At 39.1% G+C, this 27,640-nt stretch overlaps 1 protein-coding gene and 1 long non-coding RNA gene across 2 annotated transcripts in view; one reads left to right on the top strand and one right to left on the bottom strand.

The window, feature by feature from the left end:
* The window catches only part of CAP2 (cyclase associated actin cytoskeleton regulatory protein 2), a 67,246-nt gene extending 66,968 nt beyond the window's left edge, over positions 1 to 278 (bottom strand). The window contains exon 1 of the mRNA XM_057424363.1: positions 33 to 278. The gene's annotated coding sequence lies outside the window, so the exon portion shown is untranslated. The remainder of the gene's footprint in view (positions 1 to 32) is intronic.
* LOC130607340 (uncharacterized) lies at positions 278 to 27,629 on the top strand. Its single transcript, XR_008974222.1, has 3 exons — positions 278 to 473; positions 6,658 to 6,795; positions 27,421 to 27,629. It is a non-coding gene; the product is annotated as an uncharacterized LOC130607340 (long non-coding RNA).
* Positions 27,630 to 27,640: the final 11 nt, after the last annotated feature.

Genomic DNA, 27,640 nt, shown 5'->3' with positions numbered 1-27,640 from the left:
CCCGCCCCTCCCGCCGCTGCCTGCTCAGTTACCTGTTTTGATGACCCGTGTAGGCTTTTTTTTTTCCTTCCCCTCCTCTCTGCAATGAAAATCCGTGGCCGGTCAATCGCTCCCCCCTCCCTCGCCTCGCCGCTGCTCTCCCTCCTCCTCCTCCTTCTCCTCCTCCTCCTTCTCCTCCTCCTGCTTCTCCTCCTTCTTCTCAGCTGGAGCCGGTGTCAGTCACATCAGCTGCCCGGCCAGGCAGGGAGAGAAATGCCCAGCAGCTTCCGGGAGTGCCAAATAAAGACAAGTCCAGAAAGAGAGAGAGACGGTGGCAGAGATGGAGAAAGCAAGCAAAAAGTGGGTGGAGTGTGAGAATGAAGAGAGAGAGGGAGAGGTGTCTCGGCACTGGTGGTGCGGCGGCTCGGAGCCTGAGAAGGAAATGGCAGTGGTGGAGCAAGGCGCAGGAGCCGGGCAGAGCGCAGGCACCCAGGGTAGGGGCACCCAGGGCCGCAGGCGGGGTAGACCCGCTTGCCCATAAGGCACAGCTCGGGTGAGTGGGCAGTGAGCACCCCACGCCACACTAGCCCACCCCATGCTGAAATGGAGAGTGGCCCCACTGTAGAGACCAGCAGACCCCTCGCAGGGCAGGGAAGGCTGAGGGCAGCATCATCTACACCGGGGTAGTTCATTGCCTACTCCGAGCCCGACTCAAGCGTGCCAAACCAGCCACTGGCATAGCTGGGCCCACAGAGGGGTTGTTTCCTTCATTCAGCGTGGTAACAAAATCAGGACTTCTCCCAGCAAGCAAACCTTAGCGCCTGAGCCTTTCCTGGCAGGCTCCATGGGCTTCACACTAATCCGTGCCCATGGTTGAACGGGAGTACAAATGTTTCACAATTACGTGGTGCTCTTCACCACATGGTCCCAAAAGGCATCTGATCATCCACTTTAAATCTGCTTCATCTCCAGGTATTGAAAGAGCTGGGTTTTTTTTTTTGCACGGAAGTCATGTGAGAAAACCATAGATTTACAGCCTTTGAAGGAATAGTTTGCTTTTGAACAGAAAAAGAATTCTTTAGTGATAATAGAAACGACCACGTATTTTTCACATCCACCATGTGGTTGTGCAAAAATCAGTGGCACTTTTCCTTATCAAATATATAGCTTATTTTAGGAGACTTTGTGTTTCATTTCTGATGGTTTGACAACACTATAAAATATGGAACGTAAGGATTTGTTTTAATTGTGAAGCAGTTGGGGCTGAGGAAAGTCGAAGTCATATTTTAACAAAAATGCCATGGTTAACAGCAGCTCACAGACCTCCCATACCTAAAGACAGGATCAAGCAACAGAAAACTGACTGCAAGGGTCTGCCCGGGAGCCATACTCACTAGTGCAGACAATGTAATTGGGACTGGAACTTGCAAAAAACTCACTGCCACAGCTTCCAATACACAATGAAAAGAACTACTCCTTGTCAGGTACCCATAGCCAGATGAAATCAACAGAACAGTACAGGTTTTAAACCATAGGGTCTTGCCAAACCTTCCAAAAGAGAAAAAGGTAGTATGGAGTTGAAGACATGATTGCACAAATGCACAGAACACAGAAGTTACTTAAGAAAAGCAAGAAACAAGCCCAGGAAGACTCTTTCTGGAAAGAAGATCCCGAAGGATTGAGAAACTGTGAAACTACTACATCTAGATTGAAACTCAAGGTGCAATATTCCATAGAGCTCAGAGAGAAGAAAAAAATCCCAACACCTGTGCAGTGTCAGCATGTTAAGTTGTAAGTTTAGGATGGTACATGCAGTTGAATTTCTGTAGAATGTTAATTTGAGAAAAATGCACTGTAATTAACTGATGAATAGTTTCACAAGCTCTTACTGTAAGCGTATAGTCAAGCACTCCACATCGTTCTTTCACACTACAGGCACTGCAGAAAAGAGGGAAAAACCACTGGCCATTTCCTGAGTGATTTGGGGTTGTTAAACCTGGGGAAGACTCTGGGAAGACTTTATTGTGGCCTTTCAGTTCTTAAAAGGGGCCTATAAGAAAAATGGGGAGAGACTTTTATCAGGCCCTGTTGCAATAGGGTGAAGGGTAATGGTTTTATACTAAAAGAGGAGAGAATCAGGCTGGTCATGAGGAAAAAATTCTTTACAATGAGGGTGGAAAAATACTGGAACAGGTTGCCTGGAGAGGTGGTGGATGCACAATCCCTGGAGACATTTGAGGCCAGGCTGGATGTGGTTCTGGGCAAGCTGGTCTAGTTGAAGATGACTCATTGCAGGGGGTTTGACGAGGTGACCTTTAAAGGTCCCATCCGTCCCAAATTATACTATGATTCTATGATTCTATAATTCTATGATTCTATGATTCTGTCTGTGGAAAGTCTTAGGAGGCTATCAAACTGGCAGATGCCCTACGTGTCTAAAGTTCCCTATAATACATCCCTGCTCCTGTCTTCTAGTGCTTTCTTCACAAAACAAACAAGTTGTCTTTTTTCTTCCTCAGGAGAATGTAGCCAAGCATAAAAGGCTAAGACTAAGATAAAGGGAACAAGAAGAATTGATAGGATAGGGAGATTCAGTAATTGTAAAGTGACCTTATAATACAGAGGAAACCCACTGGAAAGTAAAGATGTAAGATTCAGTGCTTGAAGTCACTACAGAAGAGAACCTTTCAGGTTCTATGTAGGTAAAGTTTATCTTAAAAGGTGGTACTAGAAAGAACTTTGTAGTTGTTAACTTAGGCCAAGCAACATCCCCCTAAAGAGAAGAAAGGAATGATAGATGTGCAAATTTTAGACTTTGCAATATACCGTGTGTGCAAAAATACTGACTGGATGCCATGCTATTGTTTCATCCCATCAAGGAAAAAGAAAGCTTGGACAGCAATAAGAAATATGTTTTGAAAATTCTTGGCATTGGCATCAAGTGAAACACTGAGCAAAGAGTGACTGGTTTATCAGACTTTGGGCTGGGCATTTTGCCCTCAGTCTAACAATGCATTAATATATTGACTTATATTTATGTGCAGAACGTACATTAATACCAGTAATTGCAACATTAAAAGTTAAAGGGTTTTATTTGTGTACTTGCTTTTGATGCAGACGGTGTAACCAACTTCAGGACCCAAACATTCAAAAAACCCTTACAATTCCAATTTATGCTATAGTCCTCCTGAAATTATGAGGAGCTCTTCTTATGCAAGAAGTGCAGTAATAGCCCTCTTTTGGGAAGTCAGCCAATTAAAATGTAGTAGCCCATGGAATGTAGTCTGTGGCATTTAATATAACTTTATAATTTTTTGTTGTTTTGCTTTTTTACTTTGCTGCTGCCATTAGTCTGTGCCAAGGCTGGCGTGTTTTATTCCATTTTATAGAAGAATGTATTTCTAAAGTTGTGCAGGGATCCCAAAGTACATGTCAGAGGCTGTAGAGATAGGCTATCAAAATCTCTATAGAATGATAGCATTGTAATCTACTTAGAAGAAAATACTCTGGTGCATCTTTTATTTGCATACATGTTTTTTCACCAAGGAGAACTCTGGAAAATGTTACTGCTTACCTTCCCAGTATTTGTTGAAAATGGATTTTCAACATATATGATTGTAAAATTTCCCTATTGATGTAAGTTGCATCTAAATGATTCATAGATGCATGTATATCATCCATAGATTTTGAAGAAAACTACAAATATTGTTACTCATTTCCCTTATTTTATGAAGTCTGTTTTTGCTGAGGCAATGCAGAAAATCATAACATTAATTAAAATTGCACAGGCACTTACTGATGTGAAAATAAATTGGAACATCTTGTGAATATCTTGGTAACGTAACTTGCTAGATCTGCTTCAATAATATTGAAGTGCATTCAGGACATCTCAAGATGCCTTTTGCTTACCAAATCTACTGTTTAGTCTACAGAATTTGAAGAATGGCATATAGCTAATTAACTAAATGGATCTATGAAGAGCACTTTGTGGGTATCTTGTACAGATCAAGTGTCAACATGCAGGAAAGAAATGGAAGATTCTGCCAAAGAAGTCTATTTCTCCTCTTTCAGACTAGTGTGAAATAAGGTTGAATCTGTCATCATTCAATTGGATCACCTGTAAAATAAGGCAGACCTAAATTAAATTTAGTTTCACAGTTGTCACTATACTGCTTTTTATCTCTTCTCTGTATTCTCTCTTATGCAGTAAGCTCGGGGGGGTGGATTCTCATTTCATAACTGTACATTAATTGTATGCTTCTCTTTAGGCATGGCAACATAAAAAGTTAAATAATAAGCATGTGCTTATCATTAAGTATGTGAGTAGTGGCATCCCCATGTAGCAGAGTACTTAAGCATTCCAGTTGTATTTAAGCAGCTTGTCGCATCAGGATGGAATTACTCACTTGTTTATAATTCAGTATATGTTTAAGGGCTTTGCTGAATCCAAGGGGAAAATGTCCTGCTCTTACAAATATTAAACATTGTGACTGCTTTTACTGGTGGTAGTTTTGCTGTTTAATTTAGTTCTGTGCAGCTCTTCTTTTGGGAAAGCTACTCAGTGAATATTGTAGGCTTGGGCCTCAGTTTTGCTAAGGATTTACATTGCCCAATTTATAATCATGAGATACAAGGTTGTGTTGTATTTTTGCTAAAAATCCTGTTTTATACAGTACTGGGGTTTGATATGGATCTCAAGAGAAGTTTCACATTTTCATTTAATTGTAGGCAGAAATTTGCAAGGAACTTAGAGAATGATTTAAGCGAGGGAGGAAGGAAAGCAAAATTTTCAAGCATGTAAGTGTAGTGTTATGTCACATTGACCTACTCTTTTGCTATATATGCAACTGATGGAAGCAGAAGTCAAAAGGAATGATGAAGTCTTACTCATTGGTCAGTGTTAGTTTTCCTGTTTTAGAATCGTTAGCTTCTTAGATCTGTTTTCATCTTTCCTTTAATCTAGGCTGCAGGGGATCCTTTAAGAGACTGGCAGCGTCCTTGAGTTACACATGGGTACAGCTAAACAGAGTGAGATATTGGTTCCAGCTTAGTAGATGAATATACAGTTCGGCTTTGACAGAGTTTCAGGACAGCTTTACTGTGATGCTAGGCCACCGTTCTATCCCCAGATGTGAGCTGTGAAGCACCTTAGTGGGATAATTGCAGCTGGTTAAATGTCAGTGCCCTTGACCTTGTCTTTGTCAGTGCTTTGTAATCCAACTGTGTCTGAGGAAAATACAAGTGTACCCAAATACTGCCAAAAGTCAAAACCACCTAAAAATGTTTTGTGGTCATCATGCCACAGCTTCTTTGACTTATTCAAAATGTCCTAGCATCCTTAGGAGCTCCAGTCTCTTTCAGAATGGGTCAAGCATGAAAGCCTGGTGCCTTAACCTGTGTTTCCTTGTGCCTGCAGTTTTCTCTTACTAGGTGACATTCTTTTCCTTGTTGTCTGCCTCTATGTTACTTTCATCACCATGTATATGATGACATCAATGTTATGACCAAGAGCTTGTCAAGACTTATTGTATCTACATCATTAGTAAAATGCATCAGCCCTCTTCATGTGCTGTTCTAGCAGTTAAAATCCCTCTCATAGTGTTCAGTAAGAGTAATTTCTGCTTATCGCTGAGGATGTTCTGCCATGACTTACTTTTTTTCCCAATAAATCCAGGTTGCAGGTATTTTTTCAGCCCCTACAGGTGGGAAGTATAGAGATAGCTCTAAACTTTTTCCTCTCATGACTTACTAATGATTCCCTGAGATCAATGTGCTTGTTGCCTAGGAAAGCCCAGATAGTTGGTGCAGTAGAAGTACTGAAAAATCCAGATGCACAGAAAATACAATTAAAAAAGAAAAAAAAAAAGAAGAAGTTGTGGATATTTGAGATTCTTTTTGTTACTATTTCTGAGATATTGGGGGATAATAGAGTAATGAATTCAGTTTACTATACAGCCCACTGGGCTTGTATCTTAATTTTTGTTTGAAATAATTACACAATCACTTGATTCTAGTAAATGGTGCTTTAAGGAAAATACCAAATTGTGAAAAATTTGTGTTAGAATCACATAGATAGATAACTTGGTGACATAATTTTTTTCTGAGAGAACACTTTGTAGGCTATAATCAAATAGTAGTGTGGGCAGATAACCAGTGTGTGTTGTGACAGTTATATATTTAGTGTTGTTCCAAGCACTTAGCTAGACTGTGTCTTATCCAGACAGTGGTTCATAAGTAGCTTAACCTCAGTGGCAGTCTTTGCAGGCCAAGTAAGTCAGAGAAACCCCCTTAGAGGCAGAATTCCTGTTCTTTCTCAACAGTTAGCTACTGGGTGACATTTACTATCCCCTTCTGCCAATGCTGTAGCTACCTGGTTTTGTTTATCTCCAAGCTCCTTTGCATTGGATGGGTGAGAGGAAAGCAAGATAAGCACTCAGTCCTTTTTAGGTCAGTTCACTCAGGTGGAAAATAAAGACCTTTACCTTGCCATATTCACCATTCTTGGGCTTGTCCTGTAAGGAGCCATTTAGCTATTGACTGATGATACCTTCTGTAAATGCACTTACTATGCTAATATAGAATAGAGGGGGAAAGACTGAGAGTTTTGAATGTGAGTTTTTGAAATCTTTTACTTAGTTCTTGAAAGATACTGAGGTGATATATGCTGTTCCAACACAGAACTGGAATGCCAGGGGTGACAGTGGCATGAAATTTCATCTGCTCCTTCAATTCTTCCTTCAGCTGAGGACTTGAAGAGTGAGGATATCTCAGTTTTGTATCCACCTGCAAAATGAGACTGCTGGCAAGAATCCCTAGGTACAGTACATTACTTATATTAATATGCAGTTTTGTCAGCCTAAATTATTATTTTACGAATGACTTCCTAGATCTTGTACAAGGAGCTGATCAGGCACAAGAGCACAGAGCCTGGCACAGTCATTTACCTTTCATATTCTCCACGGCAAATGAAGTGGCATTTTTTTATTTCACAGTATTCTCAGACCTTTTTAAGACCAGCCCCCTTTTCTAAAATCTGTCATTCTCAATACCTGTATTTCCCATGCAGATGTGGCAAAAGGATTTCCTTTGTTGAGTAAGGAAGGGTTTGTTCTTTTAGAGCTTTGTAAATATAAAGCCAAAAAGGGTTTTAGTCAAGACAAATACTGGAGTAGGCTAGGCTAATACAATATAACAGAATTATAACATAGACTAGAGTAGCCTAGCCTAGCCTAGAGTAGAATACATGACATAATTTCAGTTGGAAGTGACCATCTAGTCCAAGTAGCCAGATTATCTTCCTGTCTTCCCTGTCTTCCTTTTTTTTTTTTTCTTTCCCCAAAAGGGAAGGAGGAGCAAATAATTCAAACTTAATGCCTAAAATCTATGAGAAGGAACTATAAATATTTCACACTGATGGGGTGAAATGCTGGTTCCCCTCAAGTCAGCAAGTGTCTTGTCACTGAGTAACAGGGTCAGCACATCACCATACATTTCTGAATTAATGTTTCACTTGAATAAATGTAGGCCAGTGATTTAAGTCTCAGAAATGTTCTTTTGTTTCAAATCTAATTGTTTATTTCATTCTTATTTTCTTGTTTTCCTGTATTTACACAGCTCTGTACATACTGCACTGTATTTCTAAGAGCTGTCGTTTTCTTTAGGAAAGAATATTGTTTGCTGTCCTGAATAATTCATCGTGGAGTTCTCTTTTAATCCTCCATCAAATGTGCCATTCCTGTATCTTCATAAAGGGAAAGAAAGGAAAACAACACTCTAAGGCTTGTTTATGAATTAGACTATGAATATTAAAAATATATAAAGCCTTGGTATAAATAAGAACTTCCGTTTACATTCTGGTTCAGTTACACTAGTACCTCTGAAGCAGCACTATTTGTTGTATACAGATTTCTACTAATGTGACAGACATCACAGAGTATGAAAAAAGCAGTATGCAAGAGAAATAGGATGAAGATATTTAGCCTTGAGCTAATATTGATGACAGTGTATGTAGGATTTGAAAGAAACCAGAAATACTTAGAATACAAGATAAATTCAACAGTAAATACAGTGCAATTTATAATATTTGTGAAACAAACAAATAACTGATAAAAGAGCTTTTAATCCAATTTCCTATATATCCTGTTAGGTTAAAATATAAATATTTTAAATGCAAAGGAAAGAACCCAGAAGTACCTTCATAGAGAAACTGTGGCCCACAAGCACTTGAACAGTCTTTTATTAGATTACGTTTGATGTACTGGTCAGATTAGTGAGAGCCCTTTCAGCATCCCAGCGAGGTTCAGCTCCATCTTGTCCCTCTGATGTGTAGGAGGTCACCTGCCTGTACTGCCCAGCTACTGAACTGTGATAGCTCAAAAACTGTTGTAAGCAGCTCCATCTCATTTTTCCAGTATAAGGTAGGCATTACAGCTTGTATAAAGTGTTTAAAAGCTGTGTATCTTGTGATGTTTATAAAATAATAAATAGTAATAGTTGTGTATCAACGTGAAGAATGTATTTACAAAGTCAAACCAGTATTAAAAGAGCACATCTGGGACACAGCATATAAGAGATTGTTACATGTATCTGAGCTGACCAGTACTGAAATGTCAGCCTCTTCCAGCCGCCAGCTTCATTCAGCCTTCCATAGTCAGCTGAACCTAATATGCTTACCTGTGGTTGGTTGCCTCAGCATGGTTGAGTGGTTTGTCTGTGGCTTCTGTGACTTCCTGTTTATGCATGCACCTCAGTAATAAGCAAAGTTAGGGGCTACATCAGAGGACCTCAGGGGCTCCATTTTATCAGCAGCAAGGAATGAACTGTTGAGTATTCTTTAGTATAGTACTTAATAAAAACAATAAAATAAAATGTGTTAGAGGAACAGTGGACTGAAATCCTTTTGGGAAACGAAAAAGATGGTTCCCACATTGGAACCATAGTCTGACCAACATCATCAGTCGTGGTGAGCAACACATACAATCCCTTCTTCCCAAGTAGTCCATCAGTATTTATAGCAGTTCAACAATGTTAATGTGCTAATGTTTAAGAAGTTGAATACTTCTGAAGCGTAGCTTTCTCAGGAATCCTCATGGTATTTGTAGTAGATCTTCCTTAAACCCTTTTTTTTAGTGCTATTGAACAAATTTGGTAGAGAATCTGATGTGCTCCACATACAGGAGTTGTTCAAGGTTGAATTGTTCATTGTTTGTTCTGATTTTTGTGTGATGCAGGTGCCCAGACAAAAGGTTGTATGTCTTGTATGGTCATTTACTTGAATTGTTAAAAGCAGAACGGAAGGGTTAATGAAATGGGTTACCCAGGGAAGTTGTGAATGCTCCAGTCCCTGGCGGTGTTCAAGGCCAGGTTGGATGAAACCTTGGGTGACATGGTTTAGTGGGAGGTGTCCCTGCCCATGGCAGGGGGGTTGGAACTAGATGATCTTAAGGTCCTTTCCAACCCTAACTATTCTATGATTCTATGATTTGTTTGCTTTTACTAGTAATTTTGATATTCGTTACTACCTTTTCCACTCTGCTGTTGTCATTTTGGATGTCAGTTCTAGGGCATTGATTACAACCTTTTTAATGTCTTCATCTTCTGAAATGTAAATATTCATACTTGGGAGTACAACCAAAACTTAGAACTGAAAGTTAGCATGTCGCTGTTGGTCAGATACCAACAAATAACAAGCATTAGAACAATTAGTTTCATGTATAAGTTAAAATACACTTGTATATTCACGTTTCCTGATACTGACCAGGAAGGGGATGATAAATACCTCAAATCCTCAGAGGTGTTTAGGTCTTTTAGGAAAGTACATTTCAGTACAGACATTAGACGGTTGTCAATGCTGATACACATCTGTATGTGTCCCAGGGCTTTTGTCAGCAATTGGGAGTTCATACAGGAGCCTTTCTAAGCAAAACACCTGCTGATTTTAGTCCAGTTTTGTTTGAGGGAGAGCCTCAGGTTTAAAGGTCTGCTTGTTCTGGGATGATTGAAGTCAGCACAAGTTTAGCCATGGATTTGAAGGTGCAGGTGGCAGACCTCATTAACTCAACTGAGTCAATACTTTTATTTAATAGGAAATTGTTGTGATTCATCAAATAATCAGCAAAAAATGTCAGTAAAAATGTCTTTAAACCTTTGTGCAGCTGAATCAGCTCGCCTTTGAAGAAAGCTTCAGATGTTTGGGCGATAGACAGAACAGCAGTTACACCTGCTCTGTGGGTGTGGGTGCATGTATCTTGCCCAGCAACCTCATTCATTGACTGGATTTCACCTCCTACGCTCCACCTGCACAGGGCATGATTACTCAGTTTCTACACAGCAGCAGTAGATTCAGCCTGGTGTTAATACTTGGGTGAAAAGTGGTTGCAGTCTCTCTTTTTCAAAAATCTTGGGATGCTAGGAATGCACTTACAGACCTCCTTTTGCAGTATTCATGAACTTCGGAATAGCTGGAAAGGCCTGATTACATGAGAATGATAAATGTAATGAACCAGTGTTATATTAGCACTGGTTTGTCATGTGATCTATTTTATGTAAGGCATTGGAGTACTAGTAGTCAGAGTAGTTACTTCTCTGTTATATACATTGAATTGGAGAGTGTGCTGTTAATACACTTGATCAAGAACACAGAAATATCCCTTTTTCTCTCTTACTAGTTTTCTTTGCTAATACTGTTTTAGTTTTTAAATTCATTTAAAGAAAATAACCACATTAGCTTTCTTTACATTTTCTTTGCATGATATCTAGAATATAAAAAATATAATGTGCAATAATTACATCATATATCATAATTATATAATGTATAATATATATTATATAGTGGTATAGGCCAGAAGATATATAATCTGCAACATATAATATATAAAAATTCCTATCAGAGAATCACAGAATTGTTCCTGTTGGGACCCCTTGGGGTCCTCTAGTCCACCCACGTCTTAATATTTTTCTTTCCAAAATTATATTTCATTTTAACAAGGGGATCTTTTAATGCAGTTTCTTCTGCCTTATTTAAAGCATTTATATGACATATCTTAAAAAAAAATTGAAACCAAAGAGATATCTAAATTATATAAAGTATATAAAATAAATGCACTTCTAAAATTTTTTAAATCATTTCATCCAAAAGAATTATCACAAAATTCAATAGTATAAGCAGCTATCATTCCTTTGGAATTATTAATAATAATATGATTTATAGCATCTACAGTTCTGTATCTGAGTTATTCTATGATTCTTTAAAATAATCATTCTGTTTTTTTTACCTCTTTGAAAACTGGTTTGGCCATTTCACATGTGAGTCACACCCTGAAAAACCAAAAGGCTTTGCACACCTAATTTAAGATTTAACCTAGTATCAGTGTTAAACCTGTTTCAGTCTGGCATTCTCTTGCTTAAAATGCTGTGGAACTCAAGGGTTTCCATTTGCTTCTTTAGCAAAGCAATTTATTATAATCTGCCATGGCTTAGAACATGATTCCCACAGTCTGAGGTGTAATAGTGTGCTTTTCTTTCACTAAAAATCATTGGGAAAAAACACTCATGTTGTTTTGTTTTTTTTTTTTATTTTTCAAGTGCATTTAATGTAATAAAAAGAGCCAGCTTGATAGCACTGTAAGCGAAACTCTTATGGCTGTTCAGGTCAGACACCATACAATTGGACCTCCTCACATAAACCCAGAAACCTTCAGCCTTTCACCTCCGTGCAGCTGGTTTTATGTGCTCTTGCTGAGGTTTTCAGCAGTGGTCTCTGTTGCTGCTCACCAAGAACTGGAGTGATATCACTTCTGATTGCTCCTAGACTAGAAAAGGTTGTGTGCAAACTAAAAGAAAAATAGTGGCTTATTAATTCATGTTGCTTTATGCTATCATGATGCTACAGTCTAAAAGATCCCTGGCTTCAGAGCTGCAGAATCCCTGGGAAGTTCAGGAACCTGACTCCGTGGTGACCTTTTCTGAAAAAACGTCAGCATGCCACAGACAGACTTGCCAAGTCAACTGCTTTTCCCTGTAGACTAAAGCTTTGTGGTCCACAGATCTGTTAGGAAACTTAGCCAAGCTATGGCTTTTTGTTGCGTCAGGCACAATGGAGTTTCATACTAAGTGAGGGTGATTTCAGTACAGTGGAAGTAAACTTAGCATTAAAAGTGCTTCAAATTCATCCTGTGGCTCCCTCTACTTCATCTCCAAATTTTAATCTTTTGAATGCAGGTTTCCTAGATTAATTCATAGGATTTGACTCTGTACAAACTCACTCTCCCATTTTCATGCTTTTTCTTTTGTTCTCTCAGAGCTGAGGGGGAGTGGGATGCATTTGCTGCATTAGGGAGTGATCTTCCAATGGTTTGAATTAACTTGGGTTCAAAAAATAGCCTCATTACTGCCACCTTGTTATTGCTATCTCATTATTTCCTTCTAAGCTTTTAAGCACAGGGGTTTATTTCCTTTATTTTAGGGGAATATTTTGGGGATACAAAATCTGGATAGGCCATTACCAGTTATTTTAAACACAGTCATAGAAATGTTTTGACAGTTGCAGGTGGCTTGGGATGGAAGTTTTGCTTTGACAATGGCTTGGGGCTTTTCTGTTTTAACTGAGGATTAAATTTGGGTCAGAACAAATATGTACTCTTCCCATCCTCTTTCTTCAGACTTCTTTTTGTGAGAAATGGGTGTTAATACTGAGAAGACTGTAAAAGCTGAAGATTTTATTGTATTAAATCTCTCCAGTATCCTATTTTCCCCTATTTTCCTTGATCTCTGCCCCTTTGCATCTTAGATTAGGATACCTGTTTAGGGTAAGAACTATGTCTTTGGGTAGCATTAGTCAGCTAATAAATCTTTGGAGACTTGTGAATATTTCTGTTAATATTTTAGAAGTAGACTCTTACCTGCAACACTTATTTTTACCTAGTACATGTTTCAGTTCAAATTTTCGGTTCTTCTAGGTCTCCAGACCTGTACAGAAAGCTGCAGAGATCTGCTGATTTATAGCCACAGCACATCTGACCCAGCATTCATGCAGTTATTTCACTGAAATATAATCTGAAACTAGGACTGTATATGCTGCTGCTGATTTAAAACTTTATTTATGTGACTACTATAGCAAAAATATATACCAATCAACAGTGGCTTCTATAGTGATCATTGTCAGGTTATTGTCATGCCAGACTCCCTAATAGACCTAAAATTCAGACACTGGACACAGATGGCATTGGTAAGTGGGAGCTCTGAGGCTGCACTGGCAGGGATCGGTGAATCATGGACTGATCCGAGTCAAAGATGTTACTTTCAACTTTTTGTTAACCTAAGTGGGCTCAGTCAAGGTACTTACAGCTGAGTAAAGTATGAATATGTCAGATTCCTGTGTGAGTCACAGACCAAATGCTGTGGATCAAATGCTCAGTGTCTGAACTTTGCACTGGGCTTTGTAAGAATAACTTGCACTTATGAGTCCCAGTGATAACTGTTGCTGCTGTGGTTTCTGTGTTTGGACAGTTTGGCAGCGTTGCAGCTTAGCACAGATACATTCACCTAGAATTTTTGTGTGCTCTATCTGTTATCAAACCTGCGCAGCAGTAGCTTTGTATGTAGTGAATAAAGAGATTGCTCTTGTCCATGATAAAAAAGTAGGGGAATATATGTCAGTTGGCTGTTTAGTTGTTGTACAATTCAGTTGGCTCAGTTGACTCAAATCAAGTTTTGTGATGGAACTGGCACTTCAGTTATTTTATGATACTTTTCCTATCAAGTTCCATCTGTTTCAGAAGGGTGACAGATCTGAATCTGTGGGAGTCCTGTCCTTTGGTATTATCAGAAGGGCATCGTTAGGTATGTTGAGTCTGGCAGCACCATTGGCTGTTTTGGCTGGTGGTGTGCAGGATGAGATGGAATTACTACCTCCACAGATGTATTGTAGCAGCAAACATTTTGTTGTCTCCACGGGTTGTATCTACTGACAATACACTTGTGGTGCTGTCCAAAAAAGAGGGATATTAGTGGTGATGTATAACATAAAGCTCACAATTGCTGTGTTTCAGTTACTGAGGGAATGCTGAATTGTATAGCATGGTCCTTGATGAGCTGCCAAGTTCTGGTGCAGCTTTATGAAGAACTGAAACTTTCTAGCAATCATTTTGCTTACATGCCACAACTTTTTACACCATTTCACAAGTTCTTAAGTAACCCATCTTTCAAAGATTGTGGATCTACTATGGCTACTCATTCATAAAAAGCCTTTTGTCTGAAGAGAAGTTGTTTAATGGACATTCTGTATTGATCCAGTGTCTTGGCCAGGTAAAAATGGCCATTAAAACCGCAATAATTCCAGATCAAGTATTTGGAAGTTCATATATAATCTGCTCCTCTCTTTTAATCATTGAATCAGAGAATGGTTTGGGTTGGAAGGGACCCTAAAGATCATCTAGTTCCAGACCCCTGCCACAGGCAGGGATGCCTTCCAATACACCAGGTCGCTCAAAGCCATATCCAACCTGGCCTTGGGAAAAAAATGTCTGTGTTTTTCTAGCAGTTGTTTGGGGCTTTTTTGCAGAACAACCACAACAGAATGTCAATAGACAAACTCAGTGAAAGCTACGCCGCTCGTGTTAGTTACCTGTGGAGCGCATCTTTTACATGCCACACATTGTCTGGCTCTCAATCCACACACAGATGCATGCACATATATTCACACCACAGTGAGCAGAAGTGATCAAGCAGAACTTCCTCCTCAACACTATGCAACAAAACACAGTACAAATGTTGAGGAGAGAAAAGACTTTTAGACAGCTGTGTTCATGTATACATCTGTAAGTGAAAATAGGCAACTTTGTCTCAACACTGAAAGAATTTGTTGGTTAAAAGAAGATAACCAATATGCAAAACCCTCGTGTTGTATGCATAAAGTGAATGTGTTACATACGCATTTGGTATTCCATAGCATATGTGAGATAAAATTCAATATGCAATTATGTGAAATTGTTTACTATAGTTGGTTAATTCTTCCCATTCTTTCGTACCTTAGTGTTCGATGATAGGGATTTGAGTCTGTGACATCTGTTCCTGACTTACAGTCTGTGGCTTTTAGAGAGTTACAAATGTTCATTTGCAAAAGCTACATGGAAATATGTATCACATGTAACACAAACGTTGTACAGCATCCATGCTGTGTCAGCTCTGTTAACTAGATACTGACACTAGATTTATTGGAAGACTTGAAAATTCACCAAAACAAAAATACAGTCCTCCTCTCCAAGCACTTAGAGGTCCTTATGCATTAACATCTGCCCTTATAAAAGAACAATTAAATTGGCTATAATTTTGGTATAATCATTTTTTTTCAGAGAAAATTTTGTTTCAAACAATGAAGGATGTAGTGGAATATGTTCCTTCCATTTTTTGTTTCTTCGTAGACAATTTTTTCTTCTTTAATAAACTCATTACTGGAAGTGACACTTTTTAGAACAGACATTTTGTTAATTTCACATACAAATTTTCACAAAATCATCTTGATTTTCCTGAAATGGAAACAATTTGAAGTATATTGTTAGCATTTTCCTCCAGCGGTTTCAAGTGGTCTATCTAAACACAGGCTATGTTCACTATTATTCCTTACTGCCAATATTTGATATCATAGTTAAGGCTGTATCTTTCAAGCTTATAGCAATTGTTCTGTGAGTTAGCAGCACAGTATCATTGCTGTTTATACAACACATTTATAATTTCCTATGTGTTTCTATATTGCTTGTATGACTGTCGCTATGAACTATCCTCACGATTTAGTTCAGTTTTGATCAGAGGCAAAGCTAGGCAGTCCCTGTCTTATGTTTCTATTTGAAAACCAAAACATCAGTAGAAAAACTTTTACACAGAATACAATGAAACTGGGTGAAGAATCTACGGAAGCAAGCTTTAGCTTAAGTAAGCTAGTCCCACTTGCACCATTTTACATGTAGCAGAAAGAGACTCCTGACAGTAATTCAGAGGATCTGTGTGTCTCTTAACCACAGAACAAGACTAGGGAGATTAATTTTTCTGAGGTTAGGCCTGTGGAAATTACTTTAAATTTTTCTTTATCAGAAACAAGTTCTGCTTTGCATCAGACTACAGTATTCAGTGTTGGTAAACACAAAATAGAGAATTACAAGTGTTTGGCATTATCAGATAATGCAGGAAAGGGAGGACATATATCCTGCTGTCTTCTTTGTTCCCTTTCCTTTTTAAGAGGGAAAGTACTTCAACCCATTCTTGCCATTTAACTTGAGGCAACCCTAGATATAGAAAGTGATCCTGTATTTTGTATACTGAATATGTAATCCCATTCTCATTTCTTACTGTCAAAGATATCTAGTGATCTCATGTGGAAAGTTCAGAGTGCTGTGTCATGGTCAGCATATTTGGTTTCTTTGGAACTAGGCAACCCCAGTGTATTCCAAATAACAACATCTCTTATTAATAGGGTTCTTCTTAGAGTATTGATAGTACTTGGCAGCAGTGGAGAACTGCATGTGCTAGATGATGGCCTAGTTAATTGTGGAATTAGATTCTCCCTTGTTTCGTAAAATGACTTGCAAATTCTTTCTCTTTTAATCACAGAAGCTTTTTGCAAGCACCAGAAACTAAACTGGGGAGGGACCTGTGTTTTTTATTCTCAAGTCTGGTAACAATCCCATGTCTTGCAAAGATCCCACAGCTGAACTGACTTTAGGAGTATTTGAAAACATATGTTAATGGACCTTATTAAAACCATCTACTCTGAAGACAAGACCACAAAACCTAAGCCAAAGTTCTCTGAAAGCGTCTGGAGAGCCTTCAGTGATTTCACTGTGCAATGGAAAAGGGCCCTAGACTCTTTGAGAAGGAAACCATTTTCAGTCAGAACAAAATGACTGTGATTCGGTTTAAAACCTCTCTTCCAGCCTCTCCTCCACTTCATCCTGCCAATTCTGTGCTCACTTCTCTCCTGACCACTGTAGTGACCAAATTGGTTCTTAAACTCAAACTGCAAGCTCCTCTTGATGTTTTTCAAAGCCTCAGGATACAGTTCCTTTTTCCTTCTAACAATTTTAGAATGAGCAGGAGATCCAGAAATCCTTTTTCCTCTCCACATGCCAGGAGTTTCAGAGAGGAGAAGGGAAGATGAGCTTTCCTCCACGGTGGTAGAGGAGGTTCCTTTCTCAGGATATGTGCCCCATTCTGCAGACTGGTGCAATGTTTATAAATGGATTTTATGAGTTCATGACCTGTTTCGAAGCAAGTGCTCTATGCCAACACATTTTGTCCTGGCTCATCTGTGGACAGCGAGCAGCTGTTGCAGAGCAGGTTCTCCACCCCAGCCTCTCCAATGGGTAAATCTAAGCTTCTGTCTGGATAAGAAGAGGTCTTGAATAAAAAGCTCTGGGTGAATTAGGTAGAAACTTGATGATATGCACACAACATCTTTGGGGTTTTTGTTGTTTGGGGTTGTTTTAATTATTTTCTGAACCTTCAAGAATGTTTATTCAAGTGACACTGTTAAAAGGGAGCTTGTAGAAAAGCCAGTTAGGATTCTATAACTTTGAAGTGCCTTACATAGCCAGATTTCATTCCACTCTTGCCAAAACATGGAAAAAAGAAAAGCAAATGGCTTTGAAATTTAATATTGAGTACATTTAATTAGATAGCAATTAGATTTTCCTACAACCGTACAGGTTCAGGGCAAAATTTTGTAAAGCCAACATAACATGAAAGTACTACCCTATTCTTAAAGTGCTAAAGAATGCATGAGAATAACCACGAGGTGTGTGTTTAAACTGTCATTTACACAGTTAAGAGGAATCTGTGTATAAAGCTTTTCTCTTGACTATGAAAATCAAAGTATGTTTCTTAAGCATAGAGCCTTTTCCATGTCAGTTCCAGAGACTGCAGTCTGTGTAGAGATTAGGGAGGGTGTTAGGCTAGTGATTTCAAATTGCAAGCTGAAATTAGCTGAAATTTCTCCTAAACTTAAGGGGATTTGCACACATCGTGAGAGATTGGGCAATGCTTAAGAGAATAGAGAACAAAATACATGGCATCTGTGAAACTGAGAGGTGAGACTTGATTATCTGATCATTGCATTTTTACCACCTTGGTGATTTAGCACCATGCTCTCCTCCTCATCTCAGCTTCCCAGCATTTGCCAATAGTCAAAAGAAATTTTTAGTTTGGTGCATGAAAATCTTGAAAGGACTTGGATGAGATTCCTATTAGGGCAGAAAGAGGCGTTGGAAGTCTGTTCTCATTCCATCAGCCCACAGAAACACCCCAAAATACCATATTCTGGGGGATAGAATGGAAAGTATCTAGAGCACCAAATGTGGCATCTGGAAATGATTTTTAAAAAGTACTCAAGATGGGCATCCAGTCATGTTATGTGGGGTAAGAGAGGCAGCTGGGAGATGTAAAAGGGAAGGCCTGAGAGCAGCTGAAAGATGCCAGCAGCCTGTTAGTGAGAGTGTCTGAGAGCTAAGTGGCTGTGTGTGATGATAAAACATGACAAAATGATAAGACAAACAGATGGAGAAAAACAAAATTCCAAACCCTCTGAAACAGGGATGGATATGCAGATTCTGCTAACGCTTCTTAGTAAATGGATTTTTTTTTTTTTCCCCTCCCTGTTTTCATAGGTTTCTCTTGTTTTCACAAATGACCTCTTTCTGCAGAATCTGCAAGATTAATTTTCTTCTGCCTCCTCCTCCTCTTGATCTTTTGGTTTTTGGTTGTTTCCTCCACAGGACATAGGTATCTCTGAACAATACTCTTCACTTGTTAATAGTTTCTTAAGCCAGTATTTTAACTGTTTATTTTTCTGCTTCCTGACCCTATAAACACTTCCCCTGAAACTCATTCTGAATATGAAAAGCCCTCGGTGGAATACAGTTCTCTGTGAAGAATATGTGCAGGTAGCTGTTGATTTTAATAGTTCCAAATCTCATTCTGGGTAGGATCTAAAAGATTTAGATGTCTTTGTATTCCAGAGGGCTAGCTGGAGGAGTTGGCAGGCTTGAAGGATCTGACAAACAGTCTCTAGAATTTGGCAGGGTCTAGAACAAGTTTGTAATAAGAACGTGGTGACTTTGGAAAGTAAACTATAGAAGTGCACAGTGGGGCAGATTTTCAGAGCTTTATGCATTACAATTGCATCTGCATTTTTGCATCTGTTTTATTATATATACAGCTTATAGTTTATTTGCATCTGATCACATATTTGAATCTACCATGGGTGTGTGCATCATAGTGATGTAAAGACGTATGCCAATATCGGTGTACAGTACCATGTTCTTTACCTTTGAAATTGTGGCTCTGCTGCTTTTCAGCTGTGAAAGCAGGAGACAGTATGTACGTCCTTTTTATCCCCCACAGATCATAAGGAACAAAGAGCTTATATGAAAAGAAGAAGAGTACAGGAACAGATCTTAATAGATTCTGTCCCATCAAAACCAGAAATACAGCAGCATGAAAAGAGCAGATTTGCTGTCTAGCTTCTCTGAAGCTGTTTGCTAATGACCTCCAATGAACTAGAAAATGTTAGAGAGTGTAGTCTCAGCTTGAAGCCCGAGAGAAAAAGAAATAGCAGGCAGAGAGAAGGATGCAAGAAAAAGTGAAAGAGGGAATGGAGAGAGTCAATAATAATTTTCCAACAACAATAAAACTCTAATCAGGCAGGAAATATTTGATAGCTTTCAGGCTACCTGACCTACACTGCTATGTCCAGGAAGAGCAACAGCATTTTTGGAGGGCATGAAAGTATAAAATACCAGAGCAGACTGGTATTTTACCAGAATAAAATACCAGAGCAAACTGAAAGGGGGAGAGGGCATGAAAATGCAGATTAAAATATGTTAAATTGGATATTTGATGGAAGACATCTGAATGTTTACCACTTATTATTGGTGAAATACAATTCATTATGTAACATTAAACTGAAAGAGGATAGGTTCAGATGAGACATGAGGAAGAAATTCTTCCATATGAGAGTGGTGAGGCACTGGAATAAGTTGCCCAGAGAAGCTGTGAGTCTGCAGAGGACTACGTCAGAACTAAAAACCTTTTTCCTGGTGCCCTTTACTGTTTTGTCAGAACAGGATTTTTATATGCCATAAAATATGGATTCATGTGTAAAAAGTCATACATGTGTGACATGTCACATGGGTGACATGGTTTAGGGTTTGGGTGGCATGGTTTAGTGTGAGATGTCCCTGCCCATGGCAGGGGGGTTGGAACTAGATGATCTTAAGGTCCTTTCCAACCATAACTATTCTATGATTCTATATGCTACATAATTTAAATAAAATAAAAGGGTCAGGTCAAAATGTTTACAATCCGTTCTGATAAAATACCCAGTGAGACAGAGAGAGCTAAAACATTTGCCAAGGAAAGTTATGCATGTCTGGCACAGGGAAAAAAAACTTGGACTGAGTGAGAAGAAATTATCATGGTGCAAATTAATTGCTTTTAAAGAAATCATTTGAGTTAACTTTTCAGACACCTTAAAGCCTTTGACTGTGTATTTTAAAAGAAGATCTTTTGTCTTGAAAGCTCTTGACATTATATTCCCCTAAAAGGAACAGTTAAACGAAAGCATAAACTTACCAGAAATTTTACATGCAATTCTTACGCTTAAGTAAGTTTCTGTCTCAGAATATGAAATTTCAGCTTCCCTTCCTGATTTTCTCCATGGTTAGCAGCAGACTGGGCAATTTATTATTCTACATTCTGGTGTAAATATAGACTGCCTCTGTTTAAAGGAAAAAAAACCCAGAGTTTATGAGAAATGAGTGCAGGTGCACTTATCTAAAAAGAAGTGAGATAGTGGATTTGAGAAATAATGGGGGAGGCACTGTACAACCGTTGGGTTTTTTTAATGCATTGTCTTTGATAGTTGAAATAACTCTGCCTTTTACATGTCCTCCTTTGCAGTGTGTAGGTTAAAAAGATCTTTGCAAGTGGCTTTGCACCACCTTGTGACTTAGAATTTCCCCCCACAGAAAGCTGTCAAGGTTCATGTAGATATAGACCTTGAGAAAGAAGGTGGATTTTGGTTGCAGAAGGAAGAATAGTTTGATCAGTTATATTTTTACTTTAGTGGTGGAGAGTCTGAATTTGCAGGGCCTCCTGCAGCAGGAGCATGAACCTTTAAATCCAGACAAGGTGCTATGAAATCTACAAACTGGAGATGCGCCTGGGAGGCTCCATTTAAACAGAGTGCAATATTTCAGTTTCATAGTGGGCATGGTTCCCTCACATGCTGCTCTTTGAGGGATATTACCCCATATTGTTTCTCAAAAAATCCCAAGGTGGGGTGCTTTCTGCCACTTCTCAAGAATGAGAATGGCATGAGAGATTTCACCACTGACCATTTTTATTCAGACTCTGAGGAATAAGCTGAGCATCACTTTAATCTTTCTTTTCCCCCACCTCTCTTTCTACACCAAGTCATTATCAGAAGATGACCCAAAGTTCATCACAAACATGAATGTGCACCTACCCTTTTCTTCTTTAGAGCCTATCCATTGAACAGCAGAATTCTTCTTCTGCTAAGCACATACAGGTGCTGGAGTGTGTTCTCGTACTATAAATTTCAGAGCAAGTCAATGCTCAGCAGAGCCAAGTGCTGTTTGGAGGATTTACATGCAGCTTGCTCTGTTCAGCAACAAGGCCTTTGTGGGTTGTTCTCTTTGGTAGCCACATGGTCTTGCAAAACCAAATACCAGGATCTGTGAACACTACAGTAAAATAGTTCCTTTCTTGAGATCATTGTTGAATTAGGAATTAAAAGTCAGTATCATTAAATCTCTTACCTGTATGACTGACAAGATGTGAGACTTTGCAGGTAAACCCGCCTAGATTTAATAACATCCCGCTGAGAAACAATTTGCTTTCATGTTGGCTCATTTATGACTGTCCTCAGGAGTCACCAAATGGACAGCAACTACCTTTGTTCTCAGCCAGTTAAGACCTGGAAGATCTGCTCCTAGTTGTTTAAACTCCAAAAAATTGTGCTGTCCTCATAAATACATTAGTACCACAGTAAATGTCAAGAATCCATGAAAATCTTTTGATGTTTGCAAGTAATAGCACTTTCACCACTACCGCCCAGCAGAATGTACTTCTCACTCCTTTAGAATAAACCCCTTTGGCCTCCAGCAGTTCTCTCAGGGTGCATTCATGCAGATCTTCTGTTTTGAGTCTGGGCTCTGGCTCCAGTCCCTGGGTATCAAGCTCATTTTGACTGTGACCAAAACTGGCTATTCTCTTCTCTCTGCAGCAATGGCTGTGGCAGTTAGCAACCAAAGTGCCGTGCTGAAAAAAAATATCATTAACACAGTGCAGCTGCATTTCAAATAAACTATATCTTAAATGCAGTAGAAGGCAGAGTAGAAACTGTGCCTGCTTTTCCCTAATACTGCCATTCCCTGAGTTTAGGGAAGCCAGATTCCTTGAGCCTCCTCCACACACTGTTTGTATCTCTGCCAACCTGTGTTCTTAGAGAACTGCTGGCAAGCACCACTGCTGTTGCTGAGATCAGACCAAGGCACTCCATACAGTTTGCATTTTATTTCAATATGACAGGGTACAAGATCTTTGAAGCCAGCTTCATTCTTTGAAATTCCAGTGGTCACCAAGACTTTCTTCTACAGAAAGACACTACAGTGCTGTTTTGTTTGCCTTTTGCCTACTAGCCTTTGTTAAGCTAAACCAATGCATTCACAAAAGAAAGCCTTTCAACTGTGGTGTGCCCTTCTCAGGTGCTCACTCAGCTGGGTACTGCAGTCACATTGGGGCAGCACTCTTTTGACACAAGCCCTCCAAAGGCTGATGGGCACGCTTCTGTTTTCACACTCAGCTGCTGCTCTCAGAGCTTTACGTTAGATTCTGATTTCTTTTGGCAAGATCCCAGGTGTCGTTAGAGTAGACAGGAAAATTGCTGTTCTTGATAAGGTCAGAGGAAAACCAGTTTCAAGACACAGTAGTGTATGTGGAACTGGTGACATTTACAAAAGAATAAAGCCTGAAGATCTTTGTATTCTCCCTTACGTGAAAAAAGTATAAATTATGATGGCACTCAGGTTAGCAAAAGGATGCACTTTATAGAAAATGAAAAAAAGAGTTTACTTGGTAAAGTTGCTCTCTAATGGAAAAAAGCCAACATTGGTGAAAATCAGGAAATACTAACACATAAACTTGCATACTGTGATACCTAAGACTTGATTTATGAAGAGCAGGTTTTCCTCAGATAGTGCTCATAACATACATGCATGCCAAGGAATGCACACTACTCCATAGTATGTATATTGAAAAAAAAAATTTCTTTTGGACATTTCTTATTGCACTAATGTGCTACTTAACATCTTCCAAGGCTAGGAAGAGAGCATAGTGGTCGAAGAAAACAGCCCACTTTTAAGGGTCCTTCACCACTAGTGTAATGAAGAAATTACAGTATAATTGAGATGGGCCATCACTTAAAAAAGCTTTGGACATAACCTTGAAAAAAAGCTTGTGCTTCTACTTGTTTGTTCTTTGGTTCCTCTTGCCTACTTATTTACATGTCTGCATAAAACATTCCCAAGTTTTCCAGCTATTCTTAGCAAAAACAAGATTTGCATCTAGACTTTCATTATTTCTATCTTCATTCAGAAATATTACTAATGAGCAAATTAGGAGATGGATTCCAGTGGTTTGAACAGATAGCCAGGTAATCCGAATTTTTGGCAACAGGATGGTATCTGCAGACTTGAGCAAGTGATCATAGAATCATAGAAGGTTTAGGGCTGGAAAGGACTTTAGATCAGGACAGGGATGCCTCACCCTAAACCATGTCACCCAAGGCTCTGTCCAGCCTTGAACACTGGCAGGGATGGAGCATTTACCTCTTATCTGCGCAACTTGTTCCAGTGCCTCACCACCCTCACAGTAAAGAGCTTCTTCCTTATACCTAACCTGAACTTCCCTGTTTAATTTTAAACCCATTCCCCTTTGTCCTATCACTACAGTTCCTAATGAAGAGTCCCTCTCCGGCTTCCTTGTAGGCCCCCTTCAGATACTGGAAGGCTGCTATGAGGTCTCCACGCAGCCTTCTCTTCTCCAGGCTGAACAGCCCCAACTTTCTCAGCCTGTCTTCATACAGGAGGTGCTCCAGCTTGTTGATCATCCTTATGGCCCTCCTCTGGACTTGTTCCAACAGTTCCATGTCCTTTTTATGTTGAGGACACCAGAACTGCACACAGTACTCCCAAGTGGGTCTCACAAGAGCAGAATGGAAGTGCAGGATCACCTCCTTAAATCAGTCCTTCCTTTGAAGCAGCTGAAAAATACACTGGTCTGTTTCTGTTGAAAACTAGTCAATTCTCAGGAGAAAATTAGAACATTCTACTTTTGTACTTTCTGAGTGCAGGGATATATTTTTTTAATCAATTTATGATTTTTTTTTAAAGTTGTGGGTTTGTGGTGAGTTTTTTCTGTTTGTTTTTTGGGGGTTTCTTTTTAATATAAAACCACAAAATATTTTAAAAGATTACCTAATTTTTTCCTAGGAGGGAATTTTGTTTACTGCAGTGTTTTAAATTTTAGCTTAATTTTGTCACCACTACAAATCCAGCAAAAAAAATCCCAAAACAAACCAGTTAAAGTTTCTCACAGGATGGCAAAATGCCTTACCTGTGGTACTGGATAAAAATGTGTTCTATTCTTCAAGTGATAAAGATTGATTCATGCCCATTGCAAGTGCAGTGACAAAACTCTTCTAGCAGCTGAATGACATGATGGTTTCACTGAGTTGTTTATAATCTACTTTTGTCAGTTTTGGCATTTTGACATCTTTTGCTCTGGTTTGAATGGCATCTGTGAATTCAGAAGAAGGTCAACTGTGGATAGGAAGTGCTGTTTTGTAAAGATTTTCCCAGATTTCATAAAATTTGAGATGAAAAACTCTGGGGTTTTCTTACTGTAGCTGAAACATTTTACCCAGTTGAAGTCTCAAGTAGAAAGTGAGTGGGCACCTGCAAGAGCCCTTGCCCTGTGTAGAAGAGAGGAGAGCACCACCAACAATAGCCATATCTGGAGAGGGGAGAAGAAGCAACAGGCACAATGAAGTCTGGTCCAAAGATTAACTTGGGGGTACAGAGCTATAGAGTCTATATACCTCAGAGACCTCACACAAATTAATCTGGATAGCATTTTTGGACTTTCAGATGTGTGGTGATGAAACAGATTTTGGTGGTTCCTCCCTGTTCCCAGATTGTTTAGGTCAAAAATAATGATAGTGTAAGCGAGCCCAGATTCATGGCTTATCTCAGCAAAGTTGGCACATGGAACTGAGAAACATTCCTGACCTAATTTTCTTTATGTTGAGAAAAGTTGATAATTGTACTATGTGCACATCTGCATGTTTGGACACAGTCATAGTTGTAGTTTTCTTGTTATTCTTTGACACTATCTCAAGCTTACTTTTTTTCTCATAATTTTACACTGGGCTTTGGAGACAAAAAAAGTAGAATCTGCAAACAAGCCCCCAAAGCCTGTCATGAGCCATAGTAAGCATTTTGTAAATTCACACATAACTGTGCTATTTTCAAAGTCCTTATAAATGTTTAGCTGCTGCTACTGTTGGGTGTTTTCTTGGTTTTGCTAAATATAGTATATGACAGTATAATGAATCTGTTCCTTGGAATCCTTATGCCCAATAATTTGGTGCCATGAATGCAGGGAAGTATCTTAAAAGAGTACTTCTTGTTTTCAGGGATGTACAAAGAACAACTGGATGTAAACTTCTAGCATGCTTCTTACAAGATGGTCTTGCTAGCCAATAGGCTGTGATATGTGGTAAAATTACTAATAATCTAAGGCTGAGTGGCTTTCCTTTTCTTGCATTATCCCATTCTTCCCATTCTTCTTACTGTATCACATTCACAGCAGTGTGTATTCTGGTGATAGTTACAAGTCCAAATTCCATTATAATCTTCAGTTTTTACTTGCTCAAAAATTTTTCATTAAAACTTTCCTAAGGCCCTGATATTTTTACAGGTAGACTTTACCCAGAGCCTGTTTCATTGCTAGCTTGAGGAAGTACAACCGAATAGTTTGAAGTTCAAGCACACAGGAAAACACAAACCAAAAGTTACATAGTTTGCATTCTGAATACACTTCCTTACATGTTTGTTTGTACTAAAAACCTGGAAAATAAACTGAAATTCAACTGAAGACAATTCAAATCACAATATGCAGGCTCTTTAGGACTGAAACACAGGTTCAGAGTAGAATGCTTTCTCTCACAGAGTTTTGAGCATAATTAGGGAATTGCTTGGTCTGAAATGGCTCAATACCTGATGATAAAATAATGCATCATTATTTTAACCCTAATATAGTCTTTTTATGTGTCTGAAAAATCCAAGAAAAATTAGATGCAATAAACTGTAGTAATGCCAGGCTATGTTTACTAGTTAACAGGAATATACAAATATTAGGAAAAACTAGAATTCTAGCAGCCAGGTCATCAGTATAACCTTTCAAGGTATTACACCTTTTTTAATCTACATACTCCTTTGAAGTACTTCCAAGTTTCAACTTCTCTCTCTCCTCCCCTTGCAAGGTACTCAGGAGTGGTAGTTTTTCAGTGTGAAATCTCTTTTGAGGGTTTTGGAAACACAACTGGAAATTGTATCACATGCAGTTTCTTACTGCTTACATATATGCCATCTCTGAAGTAAAATGCTAACACTTTTTGCTGAGTATTCACCTATTTCACAATTAAGAGCTGCTATTTCTCAGTTATTTTATTTGTTTCTCTTCCTGTTGTGGCTTACCACAACACAGTCCCCCTCCAGAGCAGAAAGCATTCCCATTCACACCCCACCCTGGGGTGTCTGTCACTGCCAGATGGAGGAAGAAGGCCCAAAGACATTGTTAGGTCTGTATATAAGTAGGGCAAATATGCTTTTTCCATTCTGTATCACATAATAGGTCACTGTGCCACATGGTTTTCTGAGCCATCAGTATCCTCTGTCTTCCATTCAGAGGGACCTTTGGGTTTAATTCCTGCTTGATATCCTGTCTTGTATGCAGACCCTCTCTGGGGAAGACCAGGGCAGGAAAACAGGAGAACAGAACAGAAAATGGCATTTATTAAGTGTTTCCTACTCACCTCCCTGCTGGGTGTGTATATGCTTAGCAGAAAGAACACTACATTGCGCTCTGCAACGTTGCAGATCTTAAGGTCAGATTGCAAAAGGCAGTTTGGCAATGCTTCTCAGCAGGCAGACTCGAAGCACTTGTTGAGAACAGAACATGACAGCATCAGCCCAGGGTGTTTGTGAGTGTACCAGTTCTGGACAACTGAGTCTCATCCTCCATGGTGAAATGAAGTCTGACCCCAGGTCTTTTCTATCACTTCTATTTCACTTCTGCCCTCATTTTCAGAAGAAAAAGACCACTTTTGTGGATGAAAGAACAGATCGAATTCTGCAGTCAAGCTTGTGCTTCTGCTGAAGTCTCTATACAGTGACAGCTGTGGTAATGAATTTCAGTATGAAGATTATATGAATATTCCCCCAGTTCTGCAAAGAACTGGCCAAAACTGTCATGCATTTCACACAAGCTTCTTTCAGCCATCAGGTAGCAACTGCTTATGGTCATTAGT

Source organism: Pezoporus wallicus, unplaced genomic scaffold (assembly GCF_028554395.1).
Source record: "Pezoporus wallicus isolate ANWC-B61680 ecotype Strahan unplaced genomic scaffold, APGP_CSIRO_Pwel_v1 contig_5485, whole genome shotgun sequence".
NCBI classification, from domain to species: Eukaryota; Metazoa; Chordata; class Aves; order Psittaciformes; family Psittacidae; genus Pezoporus; species Pezoporus wallicus.
Note: the sequence above shows the minus strand (reverse complement) of the source record. Positions and strands in the feature narration are given on the sequence as shown.